Source organism: Eptatretus burgeri, chromosome 17 (assembly GCF_056783735.1).
Source record: "Eptatretus burgeri isolate ZD-2024b chromosome 17, Ebu_testis_v1, whole genome shotgun sequence".
Classification (NCBI taxonomy): domain Eukaryota; kingdom Metazoa; phylum Chordata; class Myxini; order Myxiniformes; family Myxinidae; genus Eptatretus; species Eptatretus burgeri.
This window is the reverse complement of record NC_140977.1, coordinates 29,056,113-29,069,998: the sequence shown is the minus strand read 5'-3', so window position 1 is coordinate 29,069,998 and position 13,886 is coordinate 29,056,113. Positions and strand designations below refer to the sequence as shown.

The 13,886-nt window shown below is 43.0% G+C and overlaps 1 protein-coding gene across 2 annotated transcripts in view; it reads left to right on the top strand.

Moving 5' to 3' along the window:
- The window catches only part of LOC147009639 (uncharacterized), a 121,062-nt gene that overhangs the window by 41,253 nt on the left and 65,923 nt on the right, over nucleotides 1-13,886 (top strand). The gene's annotated exons all lie outside the window — the stretch shown is intronic.

Sequence of the window (13,886 nt, the reverse complement as noted above, 5' to 3'; positions counted from 1 at the left end):
CTGTCATAAATAAATTAACTCGGGAGTGCAACACAGCAATAGTGGGCCAAATTACCTCCTCAACACTTTTTTTAAACCCCAATTTAGGTGCATCCTGGTCAAAATATAATCCTAGAAAGTTTCGTCGTGATTAACCTTGAGAGCTCAAAGGCGGGGTCAGGTCACAAACAAACAAATATCTCGCTTATATAATTACAGGTAGTCGTCGACTTACGACCTATGCGACTTACGACTGTTCGACTTTACGACCACTTTACGACCACGACCACTTTACGACTTTACGACCAGACTGCTCCGCGTCTCCGCCCACTCAGACTGCTCAGTTTCTGCCCCAATGCCCGCCAGTGCTAGCGTGTTAGTGTGGTCTCGGTATAACGCAGTTTATCCGTATCCGTTTGTCTTAAAATTTTTACTTCAAACCCCCAAGATGTCTACCAAGAGGAAATTATCTTTGTCTTCTCCTCAACCTGCCAAGAAGGAAAGAAAGGCCATTGATCTCGCTACGAAAATGCAGGTGATCAAACAGTACGAAGGAGGAAAGAAAGTGAATGCGATCGCACGTGATCTTAAGTTATCACACTCCACTGTGTCGATGATATTGAAAGATAAAGAAAGGATTCGTGAAGCTGTGAAAAGTTCTGCACCCTTGCGATCGACAGTTATAACGACGCAACGGACCGGGCCCAACCACGAAATGGAGAAATTGCTGCATGTTTGCATGGAAGATCAGATCCAAAAACAGACACCTTTAAGCCTTTTTACTGTGCAGACGAAGGCTACAAGTCTATTTCATTAATGAGCCAAATGAGACGGACGGAATTATTTCGGGAACCGTGCCGGCTCCGCGGGATGCTGCGTGTGAGATCCGTTCCGTGTTTTGCAAACCGCCCAAGCGCGGGCGATTGCATGATAGGAAGCCGGCGTTGAAACGATCCGGTTTTTATGTTTTGTATTTTTTTAATTATCCCGCCCCGGGAGGGAGGGAGCGGGATATTGTAATCGTCCGGTTTGTTTGTCTGTTTGTTTGTTTGTTTGTTTGTCTGTCTCTCTGTTAGCAACTTTACGGCAAAACGGCTTTAGCAAACATTATCCAATTTAATCCACAGGTGGGCAATGAAGCTTGGACAACCCCATTAACTTTTGGGGTCGATGACCGATGACCATGACCCCCAAAACTTCGGACCCTTCCGATCTTCACAAATATGCATTTTTCACTATAGGAATAGGAAGGATTATAAGTGAGAAATAGAATAAGGTTCACTATAAGCTTAGTTTGAAGTAAATCGGATCATTTTTGACGAAGTTATGAGCGAAAAACGATTTTGATCTTTTCGTGACCTTGACCTTGACCTTTGATCCAATTGGACCCAAAAGTCAATGGGGTTGTCCAAGGTTCATTGCCCACCTGTGGATTAAATTTGATAATGTTTGCTAAAGCCGTTTTGCCATAAAGTTGCTAACAGACAGACAGACAAGCCGGTAGGCGGACATGGGTAGTCGATCAAGTTGAATTCAGTCGTTTTTCAGCCGTTACTAGCCAACAAAAAGGTCCATAGCAACGGTTCTTTCTCACACATAACTAGGACATACCATGATCCTACCATACCAGTTTCATGTATGTCTGACTCATAGTCTCTGAGATATAACGACCTTCGTTTTTTTATTGTTTTCGACCAGGGTTCATTCAAAGTCTATCTTCTCCGACAGTTTTCATGGGAGCAGGCTGAATTTTTTTTGTCAAGGAGGCTGAATGTGTTGCCCACAAACGATCATAGTTTGATTTTTGAATTTCGATATTTTTATTTTTTAGATTTTTTTTGAAAATTGAAAAGGCCCATTGCTAGGCAACCGAGGGGTCCATAGCAACGGTTCTCAAAACGCGCACAACTTGGTCATGGTATGAACCTACCACCAGAGTTTCATCAAAATCGGCCTACGATTAACGGAGTACTGGCCTGGACAGACAAACAGACAAGCCGGTAGGCAGACATGGGTAGTCGACTACCCAATAGAACCTGACGCGATGGGCCCGTTCGATGGGTAATTACCTGAGGATTAAGCACAAGAAAATTCATGATTCTAGCTTCAAGGGTTAATGCTGCAGATTGTTTTTTCGTTTAAATACCTCCACATTTAGAGGTTTTTCGGACGTTGCTCGGCAACGGAGGGGTCCATAGCAACGGTTCTTTCTCACACATAACTAGGACATACCATGAACCGACCATACCAGTTTCATGTATATCTGACTCATAGTCACTGAGATAAAACGAACTTCGTTTTTTTATTGTTTTTGATCAGGGTTCATTCAAAGTCTATCTTCTCCGACAGTTTCCATAGGATCCGGCTGGAAATTTTTGACAATATGGCTGAATGTACTGCCCACAGTTGGTCGTGGCCCGATTTTTTGATTTTCGAAAAAATATTTTTTTTTATGATTTAAAATTTTTTTCAAAGTCCCGTTGCTAGGCATCCAAAGGGGCGTTAGCAATCAGTACCAACGCGGCACAAGGAGGTCATAAACTGGTCCTACCACCCAAATTTCATCAAAATCTAACAACTGCAAGGGGGTCAAAAACCCCCGACAAACACACACATGGACAGACCGACACCACGACCAACAAATAAGGGTAGATAGGTTAAAAAAAAAAATCAGAAAAAAAAATTTCGAATTTTTTTTTTTCCGACTCGATCGACTACCCAACAGACAAGCCGGTAGGCAGACATGGGTAGTCGATCAAGTCGAATTCAGTCGTTTTTCAGCCGGTACTAGCCAACAAAAGCATCCATACCAACAGTTCTTTCTCACACATAACTAGGACATACCATGAACCTACCATACCAGTTTCATGTATGTCCGACTCATGGTCTCTGAGATATAACGAACTTCGTTTTTTTGTTTTTTTCGACCAGGGTTCATTCAAAGTCTATCTTCTCCGACAGTTTCCATGGGAGCAGGCTGAATTTTTTTGTCAAGGAGGCTGAATGTGTTGCCCACAAACGATCATTGTTTGATTTTTGAATTTCGATATTTAAATTTTTTTAGATTTTTTTTTGAAACATTCAAAGGCCCGTTGCTAGGCAACCGAGGGGTCCATAGCAACGGTTTTCAAACGGGCACAACTAGGTCAAGGTATGAACCTACCACCAAAGTTTCATCAAAATCGCCCTACGATTTACGGAATACGGGCCTTGACAGACAAACAGACAGACAGACATAATGACGGAAAACCTGACAATAAGGGTAGATAGATCGACTACCCAATAAGGGTTGATAGATCGACTACCCAATAAGGGTAGATAGATCGACTACCCAACAAACAAACAAACAAACAAACAGGCAAATAAAAATGGCCCATAGGGCCAGGACTTGACGAAATTCAACAAGATCGCGTACCATTGAGAATATTGAGCGATAATAGGTATTTTTGGGGTTAAACGTAGTTTTTATGGTAAACAAACAAACAACAAAAAAATTAAATTAAAATACCTGTCACCTCCGCAATCTGCAATGGATGTGACCAATTTCTAATCCAGTCAAAGATACTCCCCTCCTACGTCCGTGTTTCAAATTTGAAAGGAATCCGTTAAGATTTGGCGGAGACATGAATTTTTTGAAAATCGGCCCATGCAAAAAGATACGGATTTTCGTGATTTTCAGGAATTTCTCCTGACCTTGACCTTTGACCTTGACATGCCAAAAGTTATAGGGTTCTATTCTGGTGGCTAATAAGTCCATTGGTGAAGTTCCATGACATTCCGACTCGAAATGCGACCTGTAGAGCGAGATGTACACACAAACAAACAAACTGAACCGACCAACATACTTGATAAAAGCGTAGATTTTGTCGAGTAACAAACCGGACGATTACAATATCCCACTCCCTCCCTCCAGGGGGCAGGATAAAAAAGGTTAGGAATATGCGTGTTTACTATGGAAGACATATATCAAGTCCTTTATTGGCTTTCATTTGAAACACCATGACCTTTGACCTTACGTGGCCTTGAAAGGTCAAAATCATTTTACGGTCATAACTTCGTCAAAAATGGTTTAATTGACTTCAAACTAAGACTAAAATATTCCTTATTCTATTCCTTATAATCAACATTCAGGTTTAGGATGTATCAAATTTAAATTTGATCCCAAAAATAACTTTATGCCTTAAATGGGCAGGATTTGTTGTGCCGAGCACCACTTGTTTGGTATGTTTTGTAACTACTGTAAAATGTTTTCTATTTTTGTATGTTTTTGCAAATATTAAACCAATTGTACTGCAGTATGCAGTGTTTGACATAAACCTGACGGACGTAAAAACGTTATACAGTAAAAATAAAAATGGTTTTTATAACCATGGTTATAACAACTATGAACAAAGAAAATGTTAATGAAATATGACTTACAGATGATACATCATTATACAGTATAATATACATACGGTAATTTTTGCATTGGCCTATACACTATAAATAAAGGCTGGCCGCCTTACGACCAAATCGACTTATGACTGGTCGGTCAGAACCGATCGTGGTCGTAAGTCGACGACTACCTGTACAAGCAAATACCACGCATCGCTTCGCTGACGGGAATACTAAAGGGGGAGGAGGAAAAAAGGGGGAAGACAGAGAGAGGGGTGGGGGAGAGTGAAGAGGTGGAGGAGAGAGGAGAGAGGGGGAGCGAGGAGGGGAGTGGGAGCAAGCCGGGGTGGTGAAAGGGAAGACAGTGTGAGATGAGAGGAAGGGAAGGCATACGTGCTGTGGAGCTTTAATTACAATTCATACTTTCTCATCAAAATGATTCTGTACAGAATAACAGTGAAGATAGAAACAAAATAATGTCTGAAATCCATTTTCTACCGGTCATACGATAAACACGGCCAGAGACAAACACCGCCCAGACACGTCCAGAGACAAAACCTGCCAGTTGCATCCAGAGCCAAGCTGTCTGGACACAAACATTGCTTGGAAACATCTGAAGACAAACTCCTGTCCAGACGCATCTGGAGACAAGCTCCCACCCAGAGACAAACTCGCGTCCGAACACGTTCGGAGTCAAACTCCTGTCCAGACATAAATACCACCCGGACGCGTCCAGAGCCAAGCTGTCGGGAGACAAACACCTCGCAGACGCATCTGGAGACAACCACCGCCCAGACGTGTCTGGAGACAAACACCGCCTGGACGCATTTGGAGACAAACACTGCTTGGACACATCCGGAGACAAGCACCACCCGGACATGTCCAGAGACAAACTCCGTCAAGACATAAATACTGCCCGGACACGTTCGGACACAAACACCGTCCAGACATAACTACCACCCAGATATACACTACCGATCAAAAGTTTTAGAACACCCCCACTTTTCCAGTTTTTACTGAAATTTAAGCAGTTCAATGTTTCAATATACTCTGAAATTAAAGCATAGAACAAATAAACAATTGCAGATAAAAAATAAATCATGGAATCGTTTTGTTGAACAAAATTAAATCTCAATTTTTGACTCAAAGTTGCCACCTTTTGCCGATATAACAGCCAAACATACTCATGGCATTCTTTCTACAATGGAAATCAAATATTGTTCGGAAGTTCTTCCCAACACTTGCAGAAGTTCCCACAAATGTGTTGCACGTGTAGGTTGCTTTGCTTTCACCTTCTGTCCAGTTCATCCCACACCAGCTGGATGGGGTTTAAGTCTGAAAACTGTGCTAACCATTCCATGATTTGAAGCCTTCTATCTTGTTCTTTTCTTCTAATGTAGTTCTGACATAGCCTGGAGGTATGTTTTGGGTCGTTATCTTGCTGTAGGATGAACCCCTGACCAACAAGGTGTAGACCAGAGGGTATTACATGGCGCTGCAAAATGCTATGGTAGCCCTTTTGGATCAGGGTACCAGTCACTCTGTGCAAGTTGCCGACTCTGGTCCAGCAAAAGAGCCCCAGATCATCACACTTTCTTCTCCATATTTGACAGTTGGTGTCACACATTGAGGAACCATCTTTTCGCCGACTCGACGGTGTACAAAAACCCTGCGTGATGAACCGAAGATTTCAAATTTTGAGTCATCGGTCCATAAGACCTTCTTCCAGTTTTCAGTAGTCCACTGGTGGTGCTTCATGGCCCAGGCAAGCGTCTTTTTCTTATTTTACCATCTTAGCAATGGCTTTCTTACTGCCACTCGACCTGTCAAATGTACAGCTTGAAGTCTTATCTTCACAGTTGAAACTGAGCATTCCTTACTTCGACCAGTGTTAAGCTGTGCTTGAAGCTGCTGTCCTGTGAGCTTCCTATCACGCAAGCTGTTGACTCAGAAACTTGTCTTCTGATTGTGTTGTGGCTTTGAGTCTGTCAGACCTCTTCCTTTCAGTTTCCTCCAGTTTCCAAATGCCTTTTGATGGTGTAGGAAACTGTTCTCACTGACACCTGAGCTTCTTTGCAATTTCTCAAAAGGAAAGACCTACACTTTTAAGGGTTATAATGGTCTGTCTGTCTTCATTTGTTAATTGTCTTTTCTTGCCATTATGATAGCAATATACGACTTCTTGCAGTGCGATATTGTCCATATAATGCTTCAGAGGGTGTAGCAACACAGTCTGTTCCAAGACTGCTTTTATACAGACAGAGGGTTTGTAACTAATCAACAAAAGTTGGGACACCTGTGGGAATTGTTTGCATCAACTTTCAAGGTTTAATTTACTTCCATTACTGCAGAACAGCTGCAGTTGCTAACGCATTACTTGTTCCCTGAAAAGAGCCTTTTTTAACAACTCTGAAATGTACATTCTTTTTCAGTTTTTGGTCACCTAAACTTTATTTTTAACCTCTGGCAGTTTACCGCTTAGCTTTGTCCCATTTCAGGTTATTTACTGGACTTGAACTGCTTAAATTTCAGTAAAAACTGAAAAATGGGGGTGTTCTAAAACTTATGACCGGTAGTGTACAGAGAGAGATAGAGATAGAGATAGAGAGAGAGACTTTGACTTTTGAAGCACTTTTATTTATAACGGTAAGGAAATCACACTCATCATACAAATAATCACAAAATCACGAAAGTTCCAAACATGTGCAACCCAACAACACCTTTTGACACTATAATAAAAGAACTCAAAACACTAGTTGGCCAGTTTTGCAATAGAAATCAAGAAATTGACAAGAGCAATCTCTGAGCTCTTTTTGCAACCAAGTGTTTTGTTCCAAAAACAAAAAAAAACACACAGAGAAAGAAATGTTCATCCTAGGTAACAACAGTGATGATAACTCAAAAAGAGACGTAACATGAGATAACTCAAGAAGAGATGTAACAACAGTGATGATAACTCAATAAGAGACATCAGTCTCGCACAATCTACATATGCATGGAAAAGGTCTTCAGAGAGCATACAGAAAGGACATGCCTCTGTGTTAATTTCATTGAATCGATGTTGTAGTACATTGGAAGGCAACACCATATGGGCGAGTCTCCAGGCAATATCACCAGTCCTTTTAACAATTGGTGAAATATACATCACAGACCATTGCGGATGGGAGGGAAGCCCAGAAGGCAGTTTTTCTTTCCATCGAGCCCCAAATGAAGCAGGCCGTAATGAGGGAAAACAAATTGCAAGGCACAAACGGTACAGTCTTTTTTGTCTTTACTGGAGAGTGACGATGAGGATAGCAAAATAGATGTTGCGCAGTTAAAGCTAACACATAACTGGTGGTGCATGGTAATCACCAATGTTAGAAGTGAAGCTCAGGTCTAAGTGCCTAAAAACTTGCAGGACTTCCTGTAGTACCTGGGCTACACTCCTCTAAGATCTAATACCAGTTTTTTCTTGAATATATCCTGCAGAGAGCCAGCTGTTCCAATTACAATCACGAAGGTCCCAAGTTGTGCTCACACCAACACCCAAAAAGTGTTGCACGAAGGTGTGTGAGCGAGGAATTTCGGGAAAGAGAGAATTGTAAAACAGGGGTTCTTGAAGGAACCTTTTGCTGTTATATGTCTCCATTTGCCGAGTTGTTGAAATGAACTTCCAGGCATGCAGGACATCTTGGTAGAAGTCAGGGAGCAACAGGGCATCAACATGTTGCAGTTCCATGAAAAAAAGTTCACGGTTGTAGCCCAGCATGCCGGCTTGTTTCAGTATAAGGCTCGCAGTGGATTTCCAGGGCAAGGCCTCCAGAAATATAAAACGATGAGCAGTAGAGATACGGAAGGCCATCATCCGACAGAGAATGTCCACAAGTCCATGGCCCCCTTCCCCCAGTGGAAGACAAATAGTCTCTGCTTTAAGCCAATGTTTGCCATCCCAGAAGAAGTAGAGTAAACATTTTTGGATCAGTGACACCAAAGCTACAGGTGGCTGCAGGACAATCATTTTGTGCCATAGCAGAGGGGCAACTAGGTTGTTAATGATCAAGGCATGAGCTCTGAAAGACAAAGAAGACAAAATTATTCTCCATCTATTCAGCTTATTGTTCATTTTGGGGAGCAAACCGTCCGAATTCCTTATGACAAAGCCAGGGGTCTGAGATAAATACCAAGGTACTTTACACCTTCCACTGATTCTCAGCCTGACTAAGGCACCGATACCATCTCCTTGAACCAATTCCTTAAACAGAGTTTGTTTTTCATAGAGGAGTTGACACCTTTTCTCATCACTGAGGTCCTCAGCCCCTCCCTATAGTCGAAGAATCTCTTGTTTCAAGGCGTTAATACATAATTGTTTACTTTGAGAGCAGTTAATTTTATTTTGCTGACAGAAGACACGGATTTGCACCTTGGCATAGTCCCACCACTGACAGAGATTTAAAAACTGATGTTGTAGATCCACAACCCTCTCCCAAAAAACCTTGAAGGATGACTAAAAAGACGATGCTCAGAAGAGAAGTATTAAAACACCAATCCAATGTGCAGTGTTTAAAACCAGGAAGTGACAAGCACAGTTTTACTAAGGAATGGTCAGAGAACCCAGAAGGAACGATATCTGTATGTGTGACAAGATTGATAGCAGAGTTGGGAATGTAAAATTTATCAAGTGAAGCAAGTGAAAGATGATTTAGTAAAACTCGACACCAGCTAAATTGTTGTTGGTCCTGGTGTTGTTGTCTCCATGTATCGTTAAGATCATGGAGTGATATAATATTGGAAAGAGGCCGACTTGATGCTGGATGTGACTCTGCACTGTTCCGATATAAAGTTGGGTTCAAAGTACAATTAAAGTACTCCGCTAGGCACAACAAGGTATCAGAAGATATGTGTTGCAAGAAATGAAAGGAATCATTAAAAAAAAAAAGCTGCTCTATCTGTTCTGTCACTTGGAGTGTAGACATTAACAAAAACAGATCGATTCTGATTGTATTCAAGCTCTACAGAGGAGAGATAGCCTGGGATGATTTCTTCTAAAATAGGAGGAGAGACAGACAAACGTGGACTAACAAAAAAAAAGCAATATCCACACTCACAGAATCTGTATTACTAAAAAAAACCAAGTGCCATTCAGCTGTTGCTGCCATTAGCCATACAGTCTGGAGTGGCACGAGTCTCTTGTAATCACGAGGATATCAATTTTTTCCTTCCTGGCTAATTGCACAGTCTGCGTCCACCATTAATATTCAAACTGGCTATGTTCATGAAGACATAAGCAGCACTTCAACCATTATGGGTTTAATTCTTTCCTTGCTGTAACAAGATACCTTTTCAATCTTTTAAGCGGGTTATCAGAAACATGAAGGGTTGCGGATTGTTGTACAACACCCTGAGTGCCAACAATGAAGGCATGAGTATCAGCGAAGAAATCACTAATTTTCAGGTGCCTTTTACAATGTTTTTTTTGTAAGAAATCCATGATTTCAGTCAGAGGGATGGATTCTCCAGAGACGCACTCTGATGGGAGGTCGGCCTCACCATCACTTAGTGAGGCAACAGAAGAACCCCCATCAGAGTCACAATCATTACATTGAAAATCCATTGCCGAAGAAACGAGCTCATCAAAGCAACACTCTGAGATTTCATCGAGAGAATTCTGCTGCACATGAGCTTGATAGGGCTCAGATACCTCACTGGATGAGTCAATCACAGACAGATCGTGAGTTTGTACACATTCTCCGCTCCCCATAGAGGGAGGGGGGACATGATCAACACAAGGTTCAATAAGGGACAAACAAGGAGGATCAACCTCACATGGAAGTTGGACCTCAGAACACCCAAGAGACTCGGGAGCTGTCTTGACCACACATAAGTTCCCGATATTTATCGCACGATCCTCAACGGACTCTGAAGGTAGAGGAGGTTGAGGAATTATTTCAGCTTGAGGGAAGTGCTGAGGAGGGGGTTACACTCCTTTACTAACCACTTGAGCGAAGGTTGGGAGACCAGCCAAGACCTTATTGTCTGACTCGTTGAGATCGGGGGAAGATGAGAGGGTTCTTCTCCTATTTTTCTGTATGCTTACAGTGGGGGCTCTCAGCACACATACTATTAACATTATCAACAGTGATCTCAGGAGCCTCCTGGTGTACATCATCAGCCAGGCTCGTGACTCCACCCATGGACCTATTCGGGCAGGAGCAACAGTGATCTCAGTTGCACCCTGGTGTACATTATCAGCCAGGCTCGTGATTCCACCCATGGACCTATTCGGGCAGGAGCAACAGTGATCTCAGGAACACCCAGTTGTACATTATTAGCCAAGCTCGTGACTCCACCCTTGGACCTACTTGGGCAGGAGCAACAGTGATCTCAGTAGCACCCTGGTGTACATCATCAGCTGGGCTTGTGACTCCACACGTGGACCTATTCGGGCAGGAGTCTTTTAAATGACCATATTGGCCACACTCAAAGCAAACTAGAGACTCTGCGGAGACAAAGACCCTACAAGTGTACCCTTTGACCTTGAAGGGCAATACCGCATTTAATGAGGTTACACCACACGGTAAAATCATATAAACAAAACGACGAAAGGGCCTGATATGTTTTAAATGGTTATTTTTCCCTCGTGAAGGAATCATAGAAACTGAGGAAACAACAGAACCAAGTTTGTTGAATTTGTTAACCAGTTCTATGTTCTTAATGAACGGAGGAATATTACAGAAGGATACCCTAACTGCTGGTGGTGTCGAGAGGACACACCTGGACAAACAGGGAGAGGAGGGAAAAAAAATCCCAAGCTCGACTACTTGAGTAACCATGGTTACTGTGGAAACAAAGGTTACCACGCGTTGATTCATGCGAGACACCGCTTTTACATTCTCCAAACCGATTAACTCCCCAACAGCGAGGATAACCGCCTCCACGTCGATTCCTGACAGAGGCGTACAAACTAACCAGTTTCAAAAGCCGTGTAACGAGAACTATCCGCCATTGTTTACACGTTTAAATAAAGAAAATATTCACGAAGCCTAAAGGCTCCGAAAAACAAGCTAAGAAATGTATAAATATAAATAAAAATATGGAAAAGGAGAAATCGATTGTAAATTATAACACGAAGTGAGAAAACCGAGGAGGGAAACGCCCCAAATCAGGAACCCTCGACGATACCACCACCGCGCGCGCTCTTGTCTCCCTCTCTCCTCTCTCCTCTCTCCTCTCTCCTCTCTCCTCTCTCCTCTCTCCTCTCTCCTCTCTCCTCTCTCCTCTCTCCTCTCTCCTCTCTCCTCTCTCCTCTCTCCTCTCTCCTCTCTCCTCTCTCCTCTCTCCTCTCTCCTCTCTCCTCTCTCCTCTCTCGGGAGGGCGGATGGGGGTTATCTTGAAAGGGGGAATACACACAGACACACTGTAATGGGGGAAGGGAGACAAACCACGAACAGCTACAAAGCCCCAACACAAGGAGCCGCCATGACACTGCACTCAGCACACGAACAACCAGCAGGGGAGAGAGATAGAGGAGGATGGAGGACGGAGAATGGAGGATGGAGGACGGAGGACACTGTCTTGGGAGAGGGTAAAGCAAGGATGGGACAAAGATAGAGAGGGGTGGGGGTAGGGGAGTTAGCAGAGAGATTATGTTATGCTTTATGAACAACAGAAACACACATAAACACACACACACACACACACACACACACACACACACACACACACACACACACACACACACACACACACACACACACACACACACACACACACACACACACACACACACACACACACACACACACGTGCTTGTCCGATATCGGCAATTTTAGGGGAATGAGCAGGTTGGAGTCAGTGTGATTACTGACTACAGTACGTACTGTATACAACCCAAAAGCCTTGAGTTTTCACAGAAAAACAACGTTGCATTTATATAGAGACATTTCAGGGATACGTTAATCTACGTTGACAACTGCGTGTGATGTGAAGATGGAAAAAAAATTTGGCCCGCTAATGTAGAAAACACATTAATATGGCAAACAGTTCAGAAATCGTGTGTTATTTCACAACTCGCTCAAAATGATGGAGCACAAACCACTCGCTCAGGTTGACGGAGCACGAACCACTCACTCAGGATGACGGAGCACGAACCACTCGCTCAGGATGACGGAGCACGAACCACTCGCTCAGGATGACAGAGCACGAACCACTCGCTCAGGATGATGGAGCACGAACCACTCACTCAGGATGACGGAGCACGAACCACTCGCTCAGGATGATGGAGCACGAACCACTCACTCAGGATGACGGAGCATGAACCACTCGCTCAGGATGACGGACAACGAACCACTCACTCAGGATCATGGAGCACGAACCACTCACTCAGGATAACAGAGCACGAACCACTCACTCAGGATAACAGAGCACGAACCACTCGCTCAGGATGATGGACCACGAACCACTCACTCAGGATGACGGTGCACGAACCACTCACTTAGTGTGCAGCAGCACAACCTACTTGTTCTGAATGACGTGGCATGGCAAAAACGTCCGCAGTGAGTGAATGATTCGCTCAGAATGATGGAGCGGTACCGTTGACGATGATAGGGCACTCGGCAAGTGGCTTAAGTACTCAAGCAAGCACTCCAATTGAATGGTTGATAAGGAATGGCTGGCCAGGCTGTGGCTGCACACCATATAGGATCCCTTTAACTTTAAAGCCGGTCTTTACCACACATGCAGCAGTTAATGAAACAAAATGAATTTGTTCAAACAATGAATTTATCCACATAGGAGTTGCTGTTTAACGTAGAACAACCCTGTAGTCGTTGCAAAGTTTAATGGCCCATCAAATAAACATTGCAGATAATCCACCACGTCGCCTGCTTGTCTGTGCGCATGTCACGTGGTAGCCCGCACAAACTCTGAATGAGTGGTTCCTGTTCCATCATCCTGAGTGAGTGGTTCATGCTCCGTCATCCTGAGCGAGTGGTTTGTGCTCCGTCATTTTGAGCGAGTTGTGAAATAACACCCGATTTCTGAACCGTTTGCCATATCAGTTCACAGCCCGCACAAACATTATAACTTTTTTTAAACCTCCATTTTTCACTAGATTTACTTTGATTACCTGTCGAGCACCTCGAGAAACCTCCGAAAATAGGGACACAGATCTGGCAAACACATATAAGCAGTCCCTCAGGAGGACAGGGTGTGAGGTCAAGCAGTGAATGCATTAAATCATATAGCTCAATGAAGCTGGTTAATTTTGCAATATTCCTCAATTTTTTGTTCACTCAATATAATTCTCCAAATAGTAGAAAAATATAAGTTTAATGTTTTGGAAATGTCACATTTTCTTGTGTATGTATGGAGGAGGAACATCACCTTGCTTGTTTAAAGTAAATAGGTATATCGGCTTAGTTATAAGACTCAATTATTTCTTTAAATTATCAGATTTCACAACAGATTTCGACACGTATTTAGTCCAGACGATATCAGATCCTCAAAGCTGAAATTATATTTTGATGATATACTTTAATTAGTCCGTGAGAGTA